Below are 15,811 nucleotides of genomic sequence, written 5' to 3' on the forward strand. Positions count from 1 at the left end.
GTCTTAATATCATTTCACTGTCACATGAAATATGTAATAGCTCTTTGATCGCTTATTTTATATGGTAAAGTCTATCAACTGTTTAGACTCCCATCCTGTGTCCATTTATACAGTACATAATGTCCCTTGTTTAAAAAATGTGTCCATATTTGGATTCAGAGAGAGACTCTTATTACATCAGGCATTTGTGAGTGGCTCTTGTGGGAAAATTGTTAGTTGTAATAGTTTTATGCGTCATTGCCAGTGTAAATCAATACAGTACCATGCTCTATTAAGAAGGAATTGTTCCCCTGCTGTAGCTCTGCATATCCATGTTAATAGTGTTTGGGGAGTAGTTGCTCCTCTATAGTCTTAAGCCCATAGTCGCTGTTTGGGTGATTTATTTGTGTTGGCAAAAAACTCTCACTTTAACAGACCTTTAATATCCTGTGTTGTGCTGTGAAGCTGTGAAATAGATTTCAACGCCAGCCAGCCGAAACAAAGAAACAAATGGCTTCTCTCTTAAACTTCACACTTTGTTCAGTCATGTTTTGAAGGGGGTATACAAGATAAAGAAAGAAAGAAAGAACCTGGTTGAATAGAATACTTAATGCTTATAGGGACCCATGTTGTGGATCCATGTTTTAGTCATAGGCTCAGGATGTTTTAATACCCTATGGAAAAAAGTGACAAATAAAACGTGATACCTTATTTGATTGTGGATTTGTTTGGTTTGTTTGCCAGCAAGATTACGGACAAACTACTGGCACATTGTTTCATGCAACTTGGTGGGAGTATGTAGCATGAGCCGAGGAGAAACCTATTTAAAAAGCTGATCCACAATAAAGGGGCAGAAGCACCTATTGTTTTCTATTACGGAAACGACCTTGTCAGAGCTCTTTAATCACCGAGTGCGAGCAAGTTTTTAATGGGATCATCATGTTTGTTATATTGTGAACTGAATAAACCTATAGGACAATCTGGATAAAGATGAAATAAATACACCAAAAATAGATGCTCCCGTGCTGAACATGTAAATTATACATGCTCCTCCTTGCACATAGTTGTAGTTGGTAGAATGTTTTACCTATATAAGTTCAAGGCTGATAGTTCCTAATACATAAGATATGTTTTACTGAAACAGTATTAATAAATAGTGGCATATGAGGCCAAAGGAGTGGTGACAATGTTACAACAATTAATGTAGAAAATCACTACTTCCTTCATATTTTCTACATGATGTCATGAAAAACAGATGTGCAGTACATGTGGATAATTGTTGATTGATACACAGGGTATATTGATAGTGACAATGTTGTAAATATTAACACAGAGTGCCACATTCAAATGTCAATTTCACATGTTGTTGCTGTATAATTAGGTCAAGGTCTATCATGGATTACTTCCTGTTTATAGCTCACCTAAAGTATAAAGAGAAGAGAATGATAAGATTTAGCCACTAGTATTAACGCCATGGAAATGTGTCTCTGTGCCAACACTTTATATTGCAAGTCATACATTAGTTTGTATCCTTATATCAGGTGATAAGGATCCGTACCCATGAATGTGTGCAGACTGACTGAAGCCGAGAGCAACATAATTGATGCATCAATTATTACCAGTACATAGCGTGGTGGTGTGTCAATGTGTACCTTTTGAGAATGACAGATGATGACAATTTCTTTAAATTGCAATATTTAGTTGTGATATATGAGATGTGAATATGTGAATCATTTATGATTTTGATGTGATGTTTGTTGCATGGATGTATTATGTGACACACACATGAATACTGACTGTATTGACACTGTTGTGCTGATATTCTTTACTATATATTATTGTTTTCACTTAATTTTGTTATGCTGCTAATCATTTTTACCATGGTTGTATACTCATTTTTATTTGAATATGCATTACATGTTACTTGTTAGACGCTTTTATCCAAAGCGACTTACATACATTCAGTACTGTGGACAATCCCCACAGGAGCAATTTGGGGTGAAGCGTCTTGGGGACACAACGACATGCTGACTGCAGTGGGGTTTGAACCTGTGACCCCTGATCCCAACACCACGGCTCTATCCACTTATAATAAATCTTCGACAGGCTGCCACACAGCCTGCAGTCCGTCACCCCGACCCTCAGTATGTGCACTAAAGAATGGGCAAAGATTACGGCTTTTTTCGGTTTTCTAACCACCATTAGGCGTCTAAAAAAGAGTTGGTTTTACTGAGGCACCATTTTTGCACGTAATGGATGTCCTGTGGTGCTGGTCAGTCAGAGTTGAATAGGCCTGCGTCAGGGTTCACACCAAAAGCCATAAAGGAGTCTTTTGTCATTGATGAGCGAGGTCATCTCTCTCCTCCACTGGCCAATAAACTTTCACATCTTCCACTTTTTTATGATTTTGTTTAGCTCACGGACCCCAAACAAAAGTGGCAAAGAATTGAATTAATCACAGGGAAATGAATAAAGGATTAATTGCATTGATTTTTGCTCCACCACAAATGGAGTCATTTTCTTGGACCATAAGGACCTGAGATGTGCACCAACCTGGTGACCAAATACAAGAAGCATCTGACCTATGTGCTGTCCAACAAGGGTTTCTCCACCAAGTACTAAGACATGTTTTGCAAGGGGATCAAATACTTATTTCCTCCACTATATTTGACTCTTCACTTGCTGTAACAAATATGCATTTCCTCTCTGTGGGACGAATAAGGGTATTCTGATAATTCCTCATACATACTCCTTTAAAACCATTTTTTAAAAGTTAAGACATTCAATGGTAACCTTGTTAACAGAAGTGGCAATAACAGAGTGATATTGACTTTTAGTGATTTATATTATTATGCACTTTTTTCCTGCAGGTGTGGCTTGAGCCTCATCTCGCATAGCATTTTGGGCAGATGGATTTAGAGGCATTCAGGTTGTCCATCATCTCCAATGCCCTGACGCTCCGTGGCAGGGGAGACGTGATGGCAGCTTATAGCAGCACTGGTTGATTATACTGTTGGACAACATATACACAAGTTTCAATTCAACATACCAAGTGTATTGACATACTGTATGCACAACAGCGTTGTTTAGGCAATGAAAATCCTAGCCCTAAACCTGGGTCCTAAGCTTCTCCAATAATGCAACATACAATATACTCAAGACATAAAAAGATAAGTGAAAACACTTCACAGAGCTCAGGAGTTTTACAGCCTTATTGCCTGTGCGATAAACTTAAGCTGCACTCATAAGACATCATTAATAAAGTGTTGGCTGTCATAGAACATACCTGGACACCAACACTGCACCTCGTCGGGGCTTTGGCTTACTAGCCTTCACCACCCTCTTGCTCACAGTCTTTCCTCTCCTGCTGAGCTCAGGCTTCTCCTCCTGTTCAATAGGCCGCTCTGCTCTAAAACCAAACATTTCGATTACATTTCTTGAGTTTTAGAAAACCTAATCTATAATTGGCACAGAGGGGGATTAATGAAACACTTACTCAACAAACTTATCAGACAAATCCTTGTCCTGTTTTATTTTCTCCTGCATTACATGGGCATCAGATGCCCCAGGAAGCATGGACAGAGTGACTCCTGTGGGTTTTCTATCATCCTTGCTGCAGGCTTCACCTATAGGTTGAGGCTGCTGTGCATTCATGGACAATCCAGCCATGGCAGCTGATAATTTGTCCAACGTGTGATTACAACGAAACTCTTTTGACCTGTCCATATAGATGCGTAAAGCACAAACTGGACACAGCAAATTAGGCCGCTGTTCCTCAGAGGAACACAGCGGCGGAGGAAATGCCACAATGCCGCTGTGTTCCTTCCTCAAGCCACACCTGCAGGAAAAAAGTGCATAATAAATAAATCACTAAAAGTCAATATCACTCTGTTATTGCCACTTCTGTTAACAAGGTTACCATTGAATGTCTTAACTTTTAAAAAATGGTTTAAAGGAGTATGTATGAGGAATTATCAGAATACCCTTATTCGTCCCACAGAGAGGAAATGCATATTTGTTACAGCAAGTGAAGAGTCAAATATAGTGGAGGAAATAAGTATTTGATCCCCTTGCAAAACATGTCTTAGTACTTGGTGGAGAAACCCTTGTTGGACAGCACATAGGTCAGATGCTTCTTGTATTTGGTCACCAGGTTGGTGCACATCTCAGGTCCTTATGGTCAAGAAAATGACTCCATTTGTGGTGGAGCAAAAATCAATGCAAATTAATCCTTTATTCATTTCCCTGTGATTAATTCAATTCTTTGCACTTTTGTTTGGGGTCCGTGAGCTAAACAAAATCATAAAAAAGTGGAGAATGTGAAAGTTTATTGGCCAGTGGAGGAGAGAGATGACCTCGCTCATCAATGACAAAAGACTCCTTTATGGCTTTTGGTGTGAACCCCTGACGCAGGCCTATTCAACTCTGACTGACCAGCACCACAGGACATCCATTACGTGCAAAAAATGGTGCCTCAGTAAAACCAACTCTTTTTAGGACGCCTAATGGTGGTTAGAAAACCGAAAAAAGCCGTAATCTTTGCCCATTCTTTAGTGCACATACTGAGGGTCGGGGTGACGGACTGCAGGCTGTGTGGCAGCCTGTCGAAGATTTATTATAAATGTTTCGTTTACAATACTATTACTATATATGAGAGCAAAAAAATAAAACACATTTTCATTTTGTAATGGTTGTTTAATTGAAAACACAACATTCAACACACTTTCATAAAAACACATTACATTTGACCAAGTTAATGCCGTAGTGCATACAAGGTAATAGACTTAACGATTTGCACTGCTGCTTCTCTCCGCGTTTCATTGACAGTGATCGGTTTATCGTTCAATTCACATTGCCCAAGTAGATGTTTAGGGGTCTCTTGGAAGTAAACAAATGCATTTTTTATATCAGATAAATGCATTAACATCACATGCAAATTCTCTATCCTTTCACCCGCAACGATTATAATCTGCTTTGCTTCTTCTTCGGTTTCACCGTTATTAGCTCTGAATGTAATCCTTTCTGGAGCTTCTTGTGCTTCTTGTGGTCTGTTGAATACCTGGCGTAGGATTTGTTTAGCTGTAAGGACAGGTACCATATAATTGTCTTCAAAAGCTTTGTCTATGTCGTCACACGTTTTGGCATATCCCTCGATGTAATGACAACCGATACTAGAATAGAAATCCTCCAACATTCTTTTAATGCATGTTCTGGCACTGTCACCAATTTGGGCAATTCCACAGTATCGTGCTTTTTCTCTCATTATATTGAAGCAAAGCTCTGCCATTGCTTTTGGTATTTGTTCAACACATTCGCAGCAGTCGGTTAGCGGTAGATGATCTATAAGATTATTATGATCCGGTAATGACTCAACAACACCACCATTACATTTCTTCACTTTGTTCCTTTTTCTTTTCACCTTCCTTCGTTTTGTCTTTTTGGTTTTCCGTCCTTTTCTTTTCATTCGCATTCTGCGTTTGCTTTTAATTTTTCTTCTCCTTTTCATTTTTCTTCGTTTTTCTTTACTTTTTCTTTTCTTTTCTGCTAATTGTCGTTTGCGATCTTGGCGAGTGGTATGAGATATACTGTTTCTATAAAGGTTATCTATAATACCCTCTTTTAAAGAAAGATATTCTTCATATGTCATGTTATCGTGGTCCTCTTTTGTCCTAAAGACCTTACATGGATATGATATAGAGGAGGGCTCTTCTTCGGGAACATCCTCTCCCCTACTTTGTAACATCCAGTCATTAAGCCCATATCCGTTATCCTGGTGATAATAAGGGGAGGCTATATCAGACTTGGTTTTTCTCAGATTCATGGCTACTTTCAACGGTCGTCTTAGTGGGGGTCCTTAGTTTTATATGATTTGCTGAATGGGATGGTACTTATTGCGTTGAGTGGGAGGAGTCATCTGTAGAAAATACTCTGTTTTATTAGATTCCGTAAAAGCATCTGACTCTTAATGGCAGTTTGTGATTTTGAGGCTATTTCAGTGAAACAAGGCTGTTTTTGAAACATTTGGCAGATTTATGCTTAAATTCTCTCAAAAATATACTGAAAGATACACTTTTGTGTATAAAAGCTGAAAAGTAGATAATGAAGTACTTTGTGTCCGTAGATTTCATTAAGAATCTGACTCTTAATGGTCCTCTCTAAATTTGATTCAGGGTTTGTTTGAAATGATTTGTGCTTTGTCACACAGACACACAGAAAAACACTGAAAAACACAAAAAGAAGGACTGTAATACACATGTATCAGACACGCTCCCCCTTGCTATAATGAAGACAACAGTTTTTAAATGTAAAAACACTTTTTTATTTTTCACACCCAAAAATCAAATAGTTATACTGATTGCAACATCCGCAGGACCGTCTCCAGCTTAGAGTTCCCCATATGACTGGAGATATCGTGATGGAGTTTTTTCACTTCAGTCAGAATATTCATGTGTATGCTGCTTTCTGCACATAGATGCATTACATCTACAAACAGAGCATACACTGAGAGCACATGATACACTTTTGATGTTTGTTTCATTTCTGAGATAATGTTACAGAATGTTTCGGAAAATGAAGATTCCAGGACCACTTTAAATGTTTCGTTTACAATCGTTTCCCAATGACCGGGGATAGTACTGCCAGAACGCACGATAGCCAAAATGTCTTCTAGTTTACAAACTTCAGCCATTCTGTTTACACAGGGGTCACTACTCATTCTGTTTTCAATCGTCCTCATCACCACACTTATTAAAAGGGTATTGACTACATTCTGATCAATATATACAGAGCGTTTTGCATAGTAGTTTCCCATTTTATTTTACTTTAAAAGAAAAAAGTCCCTGGCTTCAGTCAACTGCTGGTTATTAGTCTTCTTCTTCTCCCCCCACTCGGCCTGGATCTTTTCAAGTCTCTCCTTGAGGCGTCTGCAGTTTGTGATTTTGAGACTTTTTACAGACACTCTGCAGATTTATGTGTAATTCTCTCACAAAGGAAACAGTGAGTCTCTTACTTTTTTTATATGTAAGACAATTTACAACTGGTAGAAAGTTAAGTACTTTTTCTGACCAGATTTTTCTTTAAGACTGTGCCTCTTAACACACCAGAGAGCCAAACATACTCACCCCCTTTTCAACGCCCTCCCCCCCCCCAGCAGCTCAGGTGTGAAACCCTCATACAGAATGTCAGTCCCTGTGTAAAACTTTTTAGTGACACTCTGCAGATTTGTGTGTAATTCTCTCACAAAAGGAACTGTAAGATACACTTTTTATGTATGCAAAAACTGATAGAGGAGTCGGTATGTTAATGTGGCGACAAATGTTCCCCTTTCTGCTCTGTACACTGTTTCGATGAAACACAGCAGTCTTGATAACTTGACATGACTAACATTACTTTTCTAAAATATATGTTTTTAGACGCGTTACTTTGATTTCAAGGCTGTGATGGCGAGAGTTTAACAGTCAATGGCATCAAGATGGTGCTCAAGAAGGACATTGTCATCCACCTTATTGATCAAGTGCTCATGCCAGACTCAGGTTAGACTTGCACATTTTCCCCTTATTAATGATTACCCGATTTACTACATATATTGTTTTTCTGTAATCCATATTTTTAATGGTGTTTAAATTCCCTCAAGCTAAACAGGTGATGGAACTGGTTGGAAGTTCCCCGTCAACCTTTGGAGACATGGTGTCTGAGCCAGGCCTTTCTGCTTCCATGCAATCTGCCGCTGAGTACACTTTGCTTGCCCCCTCAACACTGTCTTCAATGGTGAGTAACATACTGGTGATTCAAAAAAAAAAAAGCACGCCCCTATTTAGTTGATGGCTGAAGACAAAGCCTGGGTCCATTCTCTAGACTCTATTCTAGTCACATTCTGGAATAATTGGTGATATTTAGATTTGTTTTGTATTTACCCCTCATGTGCTGAGTCATTAGTCAATATGTGTAAATGTATGGAGCTTTAGGGAAACTATACATTTATTGGCACACTGCAGAAGCTTTATGCCATGTAACAGCAAGTGTCCACTCCCCCCCCGAGAACATTCCTGGACTTCACCCAAAGGGAGTAGAGATGATTTGTTTTTGCATTAAGAACGACAGAGAACATTTCTCCAAAATGTCTAACTACTAATTATTGTCGTCTTTCTTGAAACTGACGTGCTTAAATTCTCTGAGAAAGTTACTGAAGGATACACTTTTGTGTATAAAAGCTGAAAAGTAGATAATGAAGTAGATTTCGTTAAGAATCTTTGACAGATTTATGCTTAAATTCTCTGAGAAAGTTACTGAAAGATACACTTTTGTGTATAAAAGCTGACAAAGTAGATAATGAAGTAGACTTTGTGTCCGTGTGAAACCCCATACAGAATGTCAGTCCCTGTGTTACAACTTTTTAGTGACACTCTGCAGATTTGTGTGTAATTCTCTCACAAAAGGACCTGTAAGATACACTTTTTTATGTATGCAAACGTCTTTCTTGAAACTGACGTGCTGACCGTTTTACAAAACAAGTTATGTTTTCTGCTTTTTCATCCTCTGAATTTAAATGTGTGTGTGTGTGTGTGTGTGTGTGTGTGTGTGTGTGTGTGTGTGTTCCCCCCTCCCCATCGCCCTACCATTTGCCTGCAGAGGATGTCGGGGGGTTTTATGACGTGTCCTAGCTTGTCTTCAGACTGTTTCACCAAACTTTTCACGGCAGAGAATAGCAGAGAGAGAGAGTTAGTGAGATTGACAGTACTTTTAAAAAATATGGTTGTATATTTCTTGTTATTTGCAAGTATTTGTAAGTTACAGTCAATACTGCGGTATACAGGGGCACAGGAAGTGGTTAGGTGGCGGGACCTTGCTCTTTAGAGCTGAGACATTACTTTTAAAATATATGGTTGTATATTTCATGTTATTTGCAAGTATTTGTAAGTTGCAGTCAATACTGCTGTATACAGGCGCACAGGAAGTGACTAGGTGGCAGGGACATTGATCCTATGCATATGTGATTCATTATAAAATTATTATTTTGTAAAACCGTAGGGGGCAGCATTTTATTTTCTCCTTGTTATTTGCAAGTATTTGTAAGTTACAGTCAATACTGCTGTATACAGGGGCACAGGAAGTGGTTAGGTGGCGGGACCTTGCTCTTTAGAGCTGAGACAATACTTTTAAAATATATGGTTGTATATTTCATGTTATTTGCAAGTATTTGTAAGTTGCAGTCAATACTGCTGTATACAGGCGCACAGGAAGTGACTAGGTGGCGGTGTCTCGCAGATTACACCCATATCAAGACGTCTCTTGGCCATTTCTCTCGACTTGAGAAAATATTGAAGAGTGAGAAAGACGAATGGCTCTTATTTATCTAACCCTAACGGATGAGGGGTGAGTGGTGGGGTGTGTGTGTGTGTGTGTGTGTGTGTGTGTGTCCCCCCTCCCCATCGCCCCACCATTTGTCCCGCAGAGGATGTCTGGGGGTTTTATGGTCCCCACACCTGTCTTGACTGTTCACCAAACTTTTCACGGCAGAGAATAGCAGAGAGCGAGAGAGAGAGAGTTAGTGAGATTGACAGTACTTTTACAAATATATGGTTGTATATTTCTTGTTATTTGCAAGTATTTGTAAGTTACAGTCAATACTGCTGTATACAGGGGCACAGGACGTGGTTAGGTGGCGGGACCTTGCTCTTTAGAGCTGAGACATTACTTTTAAAATATATGGTTGTATATTTCATGTTATTTGCAAGTATTTGTAAGTTGCAGTCAATACTGCCATTTTAAAAATATTTTTTAATTTTATTTTGAAAAACCGGAAGTGGGGGTGACCGGTAGGGGCAGCATTTTTATTTTTATCATTTCTAAAATATTTTTAAATTTTATTTTGAAAAACCGGAAGTGGGGGCGGGACTTCCGGCGGAAGGGGCGGGGCTTATGGAGGGGCGGGACTTCCGGTGGAAGTGGGCGGTGCTTAGCCGGAAGTGGGCGGGGTTTAGCCGGAAGTGGGCGGGGCTTAATAAGTAGGGAGAGGTGTGACCTGTCACTTTCTATGCATACTAATGAGACGAAAGTGGTATGTGTATAACTACTCACTGCGCCACACGCCTCCCGCCACATATGCCTGTGTGTGACTATTTTATATGTGTCTTTAATCTGCACTTTCCCCAGTAAATCTTCCCACAGTGGGACAAATAAAAGATTTCGGATTGAAGAAAGAAAGAAAGAAAGAGACATGTAAAATGTACTCACAACATGTTTTGATAATACTTTTGAGCAGTCCTCTCTTCACACCCCTCATATAAGCATCATAATTATTCCCGGATGTTCATGGTTTGAAGCTAACAACAAATAGTCTGACAATGGCTGAGGTCTAATTCACCCTTCAAAATCAAAACAACACGAAACACAAAAAACGTATTGATCATGTCACTTGACTGTTCCTTCGACCCCTCTCTCCTTACAACCCAAAATCCATATGCATTGTGTACAGGGTATTTCTCATTGAGCGAAGGACAATCTTCCTGGCGGTTCTGCAGCTACTTACATGATCCAAGTTGAAGTGATCCTTGACTCCATCACTTCAACAGAGTCCTATAAATCCCCTGAGGCTTTAAATAACCTGAGTCAAGAACAAATGCCACGATGCCTCTGGTGCTCCTGGATGACTAACAACCCCCATCAGTTGAGCAGATCCCATCTGACACAGACGCTCACCTTGATGCTCCTCTGTGTAAATGGGACTTAAGGAACAGCTGGTAATACTGCGCAAATATTACAGACACACTACTCAGGCTTCATACAGCCACACTTAAGGGGTTTATCACAGGGAAGAACCCACAGATATGTTTGTCCTTATCTCCGCAGAGAAAGAGTAATAAGCCCCGTGGGTTAATCTGCTCCTTCCTGCCCAGTATATTAGGTTTGTACTTGTTATGTTTGTGCATTTTTACATTGTCCATAACAATAAATTAAGCTAAACTTCCAGCTTCTTCATTTATTATTTGGATATTTGATCATATTTCACTCACATCGTAACTCTTTTATTTAAATAAAACAAAGACAACTAGTGCAACACACTTTACTAATGTATATATTATTCAAGGTTTTTATTTTAGTTGTAGTCATTTGGTATGTTATAGTGTATTATACAAATATGTATTTATTTAGTTAATTGTATACATCTATAAATATTTATATATTTCTACTGTAAATATAGGTAGAATAAATATGAAATCTGTATTTATGCTGTAACAATGATTTTCCAATTTGAGAACTATAGATCACCAACATCTTTTTCAGCTGCAGTAATAAAGTGCTCTTAACCCTTAGATGCACAAGTGGGTCTTTTTTGGCCCGGTGAGGTGGTTTTCTTGAAGTATCTTTGTAATTACATTTTTGTATCATTTCATATTCCAGCTATTCCTCAAAAAACATGTTTCGGATATCATGCCATTCACATTTTAAATTGACATTTTATACATTTTAAGAAATTGTAGTTTTTGTATTTCTACCCCAAGCTTCCATAAGTGGGTCAAAAATGACCCGCATGCATTTTCTATGGAATTTCGTTTTTTTTCAAAATATAAAATAGTGAAAAATTAAATATAAAATATTTCTAGTGTGAACCAAAATATAATATTGTACAAGTGATTTTTCTTAACCAAAATTACAAAAATGGCATAAAAACACATATTATTCTAATACGGGTCCTTTTTGACCCACTTATGGAAGAGTAGGGTCCAGTCACTCGTGCATCTAAAGGTTCAAATACAGTCTGAGATTGTTTTTCGATAGCTGCTCTCAGACCGTTTTAAACTTTTATTAGAGTACCATTAAAACAAACTAAATGTTGGTTTGTTGGTTTGTCAGTGTCCTAGTTCTGGAGAAAAAGGCTGCCAAATGTGTAATGTGCTACTTCAAATTACATTTCGTAAAGTGGTAAAAAACTGATTGAGTATAGGGAAAAGAGAAGAAAAGAGAGAATAGAGAGAAAGGGCATGGAGAGGAGGGGTTTATTAAAACACAATTGCATTAGCAGGCCGAAAGGTAGAATCAATCCAGTGTGCATTAGACCTGCTGACCCCCTCCTTTAATTCATACGAATGTTCTGCATGTCTTTCCTGCTTTCCAAAGCCACATACGTATTCTACTCAGCTCTAGTCACATCTGTGTGCAACACTGACACATTCTTTTTAGCGCCTCGCTTTTCGTGTTCTTCTGTGTCGAAATATGATTCAGGATTTACGCTAACGTTGTCACAGCGAATAAGACGGTGGATGTCACACCCCAAAATAGTGCTTGTCGGTTGCAACCCTTGCCCCTATAGCAAGAGGTGACAATTGAATTCTGAGGTAGCGCGGCACGAGGACAGCAAGGTGCTATTGATCCACAGAAGCCTTGTTCAATATTAGTCCAGATACAATGACACATGGCAGATTATGACCAACCACTTACTCAGGTTCTTGGCAACAATTTAGCTTTTCCCAACAAACACTTGGTCCACCATTCGTCCCATTAATTGCAAGTGTTAGAGAGGAAGGTGGTTACTAGGGTTACTGATCATGGCTACGTTTCATTGAAATGTGCAGAAAATACATACTGATCAGTCTTTGATGTGCATAGTGTAAATTAATCATTTAACGTCAAAGTAAAGACATTTTCCATCAGCTCTATATGCAGACCACAACTCTCCTTTGAGAGGAAAGCAGGCCAACTGAGCTATCTGGTGCTATCAAGTCAATGCTGGCTGTCTTGTATAACACATTCCACTGGGAAATGCCAGTTTCCTGCCACGTGTGGGCCATGTGAGAAAAATAAAACAAAGATCAACCTTCTGTCTGTCTCTACAAGATGTTAAAAGTTGTTGAAAAATGAGCAGTGACGGAGACACATGTGGAACGACCTGTTGGAAATTGGGTGATATGTATTCTTCTTTATATGAATACAAACTGACACCTCCTTGCATTCTGTAGAGCAGCACATACTGGGGGGATTCCTAAATATTTCAGTGCCATTGGTTTGTTTTCTCTAACTCCCCAGTGAGGCGGGGAAGCTTTCTCTTTTTCCAAGACCTTGACCCAATGAAGAAAAAATACACCACTTTAGCTGTCTTAAGAATTGCTATTATGGTCAAACAATAAACACCAGTATTTTCCCATACAGATCCCTTTTTTAAATACAGAATAAACCGCATTTCTTCACAATCTCATGGTGGAGCGTCATTGCAATTTCTCACAAAATGAATCATAATCACAACTAAATATATTGAGACAGATCGGTCTAAATCCTGTGGCTGTGTAATTGACCCCCACTGCTTATCATCTCAGGAGAATTATGTAGCACCAAGCGGCTGCCGCACTAAGGCGGTTAGCAGGCTGCATCAAACAGCAATGCTGCAAGTTGTTGTGTTACAGGATTTTTGGTGCAGAGGAAAATTGATTGCCCGCCTCACAATCAACCACAACAAAATTGCACCTGCCAGGGCTGCACCTCGGTCACTTTACAACCTTCCATTCAACATATGAATCACAGGGAGGGCAGTGACTTTAATACTGTGGACACATTCCATTTCGCACTGCTGCCATTCCCTTATAAATTGCCTAAATGTTTTTTTTGACAGGCACTCTTCACAACTTCTGCCTTACTTTTTGCCTGTGTTCAACTTGCAAATGAATTAAAGAAGATATTGTGTATAGAAAGGCGGCTCATTAAGATTTCAGCTCTTCCAAATGCCAAGCACAATCTCAACATCTGGAGGGACGGAGCGTTTTTAATGAAGATAAAGGAGGTGTGATACTGTGTTTTTTTTTTTTTATGTTAGACTAATGTCCAATTTGAAGCACCATTGTGTATACTCCTTTTTAATATGATCATACACTTTGGTACGTTTAAAATGATTTGTGCCACACTTCGCCTGTCAGATATCATATTCCACACCAAATAATAATAATAACCTTTATTTGTATAATACTTTTGAAAAAGCAATGTTGAAGTGCTTTTCACACAATAAAACCCCAAAACAGCAACAATTAAAAGGCAGCAGGTAGTTGGCATGGAAACATCTTGAGGTGGGTGCAGGCAAAATTAATGGCACCACTGGAGCTGTGCTGTCCCAAAGTAATCTAATAGTTGTACTGTTCTGTGGTCTGCCAGTTATCTCTCTGAACATATGTTGCATAGGGGAAACAGCATAGGGGAAACATCATGGCAGGTACATAAGCATCTCCAGCAGCCTGCAGCGCTGCACTCTTCTTTGTTAGCGCTTATTGTGTCCTTGTTACTCTCTAACTCTCCTCAGGATGACCACTCAAGGCACAGTAACATGGTTTCCTTCAGTAATCACAGTTGCAGGTTTTGTGTAACAGGGATGCTCAGAAAAGCTCCCTGTCATGGATTATTTCATGTCACTGCTATATCCCTTTTTTAGGTCTGTTTGAGATCTAGATTGACAGTTAATTCTGTAAATGCAGCCCACTTTGTTTTCATTTCTTTGTAATTTCTTCCTCCAGTCTGAGGCGCGCCTGCTGTGGCCACAGCCTTATCCTGATGAGAGGAGACAGCCCGCTGCTAATGCACTGGAAAGCTCTTCTCTTAATAATAGCAACAATAGGCTCTCTTTGACCTCCAAAAAGGTCCAACAACAGCCAAAAACAGGCTTTCATTCTTTGACCTTGACTCACAAAGGTGTATCACTCATATTGTGCACCTGTGATTATTAAACCCGTATTGTGTAAAAAACATTATTAATTCATGTTGAGCAATTCAAAAGTGCATCGTAGTTTGATAGCCACTGCTTAGAAGGTTTGGCACCTAATGTGGGGAAAATGAAAGCAGATTTTATAAGACCGTCTTAATGTTTTCTCTCCTGTGTTTATGGCTTAAAAACAGGTTTAAAAAGGAGTTGCCAGCATTTTCTTCCAGAGTTTGTTTAATTTGAATATGTGAAACAGGTGGGGAAAAAAGTTTTGCCAGGAGAATTGTTATTATATTTATATATTTTCCATCTGTCTCAGCCTCTCTACTGTTACGACAACATACAAAAGAAAACTTTTCCAATGTCGAAAAGCTTTCAAGGAACTTTATATCTCAGCAGAATGTTTGCCTTTTCACTTGTTTTCAAGTCACAAACCCAACAGAAAATGAATAAAATATTTCCGTCTTTATCTTTTGCTTGTCTCCCAGGGCTTCATAATGATACCATTGGGAACAACATATCCAAACAAAGGACAAATGAAAGGGTTTGTATCGCTTCAGAATTAGCTTCATTGTCTGTGACTGAACTGATATACATTTTCTTCTTTCGCTATGAACTGTGGATAATTGCAAATAAGTTTGTGACTAACAATTATCCTCATTATTACTGCAAATGTTCTCTACTAACAATTGGTGAAGGATCAGGGTATGCAATAGCTATGAGAGCGGGTAAAGGTTGAAGGAGCAGGGTGAGCATCAAGACACTGACAAAACTTGGTTAACACAACACACAATTCATAATCACTAAATTCAACAAGATTGCGTTGGTTGGTTTAAAATGTAGTTGTTAGAGTTGTAGTTACAGCATTCACACCATTTAATCGTTTGGATGAAAAAAAAACTAAAATAATAATACTTGTCTGGATTATTTTTATTATAAATTATACATTTGTATTATTTGGCTTGAACAAATTATGTATCATCCAGACAGTAATTTGGCTAATTGACTAATCAAGAAACTGACGTTGGTGCTGTCAGAGTAGGTTCACAGTGTATCTGCATGTTTGCTGTTTAATGCTAAAGCTAAAAATGGCTCCATTACTTGCAGCAACTATGATAGGGCATTTCTTCAGCCCCATGACATATGTGTCAGGGA

This window comes from Gymnodraco acuticeps, unplaced genomic scaffold, assembly GCF_902827175.1.
Source record: "Gymnodraco acuticeps unplaced genomic scaffold, fGymAcu1.1, whole genome shotgun sequence".
NCBI classification, from domain to species: domain Eukaryota; kingdom Metazoa; phylum Chordata; class Actinopteri; order Perciformes; family Bathydraconidae; genus Gymnodraco; species Gymnodraco acuticeps.